The following is a 4867-nucleotide window of genomic DNA, read 5'->3' on the forward strand; positions in this document are numbered from 1 at the left end:
ACGGGTATTTATCACTTAGTTTGAGTTCATGACACTGAAGCAAAGTCGCCAACTTTCCAATCCATCCCGGTAGTGAATGAATTTTCGAAGGTATTTCAAGATGAACTTCCAGGCCTTCCTCCGTAAAAGAGGTAGGTTTATTCCCAAATATTTCGCCTTTCGTAACAGATATGGCATTATGACCACGGTGATGTCATTTGTATTAACTACACGCCTTTTGACAGTTGTTCATGAATTTATTAAATAATGTATTCGTGGCCTCTCTAGATTTGTTCGTAATAGTATCATTGATGATATTCTAACGTACTGCGGCACCGAATCGAACATACTTAGATCCTTATGTATTGTTCTTGGAATTCTTCGAACCTCGAGAATTGTATGTGAAATTTTCAAGTGCGAGTTTTGGCTGAATTAAGACATTCTTGTGTCATGTTATTTTAGTTAATGGCGTCCTAGGTCGACACTCAAAAATTGATGTACGTTAAGAGACTTGGCCATGCTCACGACGCCGAGGAAGTCTCCGTAGTTTCACGGGGATTGTGTTCAATATGAAGGTTCGTAGAGAGATTTTCATCCATTTCAGCCCCATTGACGAAGCTAACCCGAAGTGACTAAATTGTGAACGAGGCTTTGGTGTGAACCTGACTTCCCGAGTTGAAGGACGATTAACCTCGGCAATTCTGTTAACACCCTGCAAGCCGATGGTTATGTTGTGTATTGTGACGCTTTCCGGCGTTGGGTTGGGGTGTGTATTGATGCAACATGCAGTAAAAGTCATTACTTATCTTGAATAATTTGCGGAAATATGAAAGAACTACCCTACTCATGATCTTGAATTATTTGTGAACATTCATGCGTTAAAGATGTGGAGACATTGTTTAATGGTATACATTTTCACATCTATACGTATCACAAGCAGTCTCCAATACGTTTTCAAACAAAAGGAGTTAAATTTGTGTCATGTGGTTAGGAATTATTGAAATATTATGATGGGAATATTTTATACCACCCCTAGAAAGCAAACGTGGTAGCGTATGCGCTTAGGCCGCCGATCAACGGGCCTATGTGAAGTTCCTTCTGAGAAGAAAGAATCGGTTCATGGGGCGAGCTTCACCAATTAACTAATCTTGGAATACATCTAATTGATTCGGATGGAGAGAAGAATTAGGTGATCCTGATCTAGATCTGAACGTGGAAGTAAAGGAGCGGTAATATGAAGATCCTCAATTGAGCCATATTAGAGACACATCTCATGAAAAAGAGAAGTCTCAATTTGAAACTTCTATAGATGGGATTCTTAGATATCGAAGCAGGCTATGTGTTCCGAACGCTGCAGAATTGCATCATCGAATCCTAGAGGAAGCTCATTATTCTCGGTATTCTATTCATCCAGGAGCAACAAAGATGTATCATGATCTCAAAATGATATATTGGTGGGATGGCATGAAAAGAGACATAGCAGAATTTGTAGCCCAATGTCCAAATTGCCTGCAAGTGAAGATAGAACATCAAAACCCAGGAGGATTATTGCATACAATGGAAATTCCCACATAGAAATGGGAAGTGATCAATATGGATTTTATTGTGGGATTCCCTCATTCCCGAGGCAAGTATGATTTAATATGGGTGATTGTGGATAGATTAACGAAAGCGACATTTTTTTCTTCCGGTTAACCACCTACTCAAATAGAAGATTATGCAAGGTTGTATCTCAAGGAGATTACGAGACTTCATGGAGTTTCGATATCCATTATCACAGATAGAGGAGCATAATTTACAGCCAAGTTCTGAAAATCTTTCCAAGAAGGTCTAGGTACTCAAGTAATGCTTAGCATGGCATTTCATCTGCAAACTGATGGACAAGCCGAACGTACCATTCAGACTTTGGAAGATATGCTACGAGCATGTGTACTAGATTTTGTGATAGTTGGGATGACCACTTACCCCTAATTGATTTTTCCTACAATAATAACTACCATTCCAGTATCCAAATGGCTCCGTATGAAGCGTTATATGGAAGGAAGTGCAGGTCCCCAATTGGATGGTTTGAAATCGGGGAAGTACAGCTAATAGGCCCTGAGTTGATCCAACAAGCAGTGGAAAAAGTCTAGGTGATCCGAGATCGATTGTTGATAGCCCAAAGTCGCTAAAAATCTTATGCGGACAACCGCCGGCGGGATCTAGAATTTCAAGTTGACGATTGGGTGTTTTTTTTAAGGTGTCGCCAATGAAAGGTGTAATGAAATTTGGTAAGAAATGAAAGCTAAGTCCTCGATATATTGGACCTTATAAGATTATCCGCAAGGTGGGTCAAGTAGCTTATGAATTGGACTTACCTCCAGAACTTGAATTAGTCCATCCAGTTTTTCATGTCTCAATGCTTCACAAGTGTGTTGGGGACCCCACGAGGATCGTGCCAATAAATGATGTTCAAGTGACAGAAAAGCTAAATTATGAAGAAGTACCTATTGCTATATTAGACAGGCAAGTACGAAGACTTCGAAACAAGGAAGTGGCCGCAGCTAAAGTCTTGTGGCGGAATAACAATCGAGAAGAGATGACTTGGGAGACGGAAGAGAAGATGAAATCCACATATCCGCACTTATTTCAGCCTCCGGAAGAGATTCACGATGAGACATCGAGATTATGAGGTGTGTATGTTTTCTTTTATACGTATGGGTCGTGTGTGGACAATTTATATTGCTATTGTGTTGTGGCCCAGTGAGGCAATGTTATTATGGTTCGTTGTGACAGGATGGTAATGCCATATTACAGGGGAGACTCTGGCAATTTTTTTTTATAGAATCCCCGATGATTTAACATACGAGGACGAATGTTCCCAAGGGGGGAAGAATGTTACACCGGGGAAATTTCCTGTTAGCGTACAGTGAATAGGCTAATGAAGGGCATGACGTGTGCAATGTTTTGATAAGAAAGGAATAGCCTTTATTGGTCCTAATTAAGATTTCTAAAGACATTCGGGGTAAGAGAGGAAAGTTGCTAAGGAAAGCGAGTCATAAGTTGTGTGTCGGGCAAGAATTATGAGTATCGAGTTTAAGATGCTTTGGGAAAGAGTTATAACGTCCCTTAGATTGATGTGGAAGTGTTGAACAAGTGTTAAGAAGATTCCATAAGGATCGGAGATCAAACGAAGTGAGAACAAGATCGATGGACGACGGGTTATATGGCTCATTAGACGGACCGTATAATGGACCGCAGTAACCATCATGTTGAAGTTCCCTCAATTGCAGGATTATACGGTTAGTTATACGGACCGTATAAATTTATACGGACCGTATAATGGACCGTATAATGGTCACAGAGAGGAGACAGTGAAGGGTCCATTTCACGGCCACTTATGCGGACCGTATAAGTGTCCGTATAATTGCCCGACGGGACCAAATTTTAAGTTATTAAAAGGGGACCCAAGTTCATTTTAATTCATTTCATTTTCATTCCGCACAAGTCAAGAACTCTCTAGAATATTCTCTACACTTCATTCACAAGAATCCAAAGGAAATTGATGATCAACTTCATCCAACCAACATAAATCAAGAGTGTAGAACACATTAAAGTCATCCAAGCCAAGAAATTTCAAGAGAAGTGAACTAGGGTTTTAGTGCAAGAAGAGCGATACCACTCAAGGCTTGTTCCTACAATATCTAAGGTAAGTTTTAGGATGTTTTCATGATGTTTAAGATATTGAGAAGTTGAAACACTTGGATTGTAGAAGAATATAGACAATGGGTCATAAATGTGGGAATAGTGCTATTGTTAAGTAGTAGTTTGGAATGAATCATGAATATGGATAAGTTGCGAGTGTAAGTAGATTATGAATGACATTAGAACATGGAATGAGCATTATACGTGAAAGAACGTAATAGTGAATTATGACCATGATTATAGGGAAATTGAAGTGAAATTGTGAAATGTGAATAATGTAGATAAATGATGATTGTTATTTATGATATTATGAATGATGTTACGGATGTTTGGGAGTTCATATGGAATATGGAGGAAGTCCTATAAACAAAGGAAATGCTGCCCAATTTTCTCTATCTTTAGTAAGCACGTTCTTATAATTATTTAGCTAATGTCGATACGAATTCTCTTGAAGGTGGAACGCGTGCATTAAAGGAGAACGAGCAAGCGATAGAATAATTAAACGACAAAGGTATGTAAGGCTAGTCCTTTCTTTCTAAGGCATGAATCTTATGACATGAATTTCCTTGTTCTTCATGAATCCCCTATCTTCAAGAAAACTAAGAGTTCTTGTCTATGAATAGCCATATGCGATAAGAGATATGTTATAAGCACGATAATGATGATGATAAGCTTAAGTCTAAAGATTCTTTTCACGACCCGAGCTACGGGCCGCGACGGGTATCCGAGGCTAACCAAATAACACCGCTCATATATCGTATCTCGCTATCATTCATACTATATGCTCGTGATCATATAAAACCGGCTATTTTCCGAAATACATTTGCTTTTTATAAACGTAGGCCCTTCGGCTATCCAAAATGATATATATATACATATATATACGCATATACAAACAAGCAAGGGGGCCCCTCCCCGCGTATCTACGAGCCTCATGAATACTAGAATCCGGGCGACAGACCCCGTTGCCCCAAAAAAAAAAAATGAATATACCAAAAGAGAAACGGGGAGGAAAAGGGGTTCAAAAGGGAGTCCTTGAACGGGGCCCCCCCCCCCCGGGGAGAAACGCTCCGGAGGACGCGATTTTTTGTCCAGTATAGAGGCATAAACAAAAATTGAAATTTTCGGAAATAAGGAGGCATCTTAAGGAGCAATTTTTCCCCAATCTAAAGTCTCATACTTGGCTTCCATACCCCATCTTCCA

This window comes from Lycium ferocissimum, chromosome 1 (genome assembly GCF_029784015.1).
Source record: "Lycium ferocissimum isolate CSIRO_LF1 chromosome 1, AGI_CSIRO_Lferr_CH_V1, whole genome shotgun sequence".
Taxonomy (NCBI): Eukaryota; Viridiplantae; Streptophyta; class Magnoliopsida; order Solanales; family Solanaceae; genus Lycium; species Lycium ferocissimum.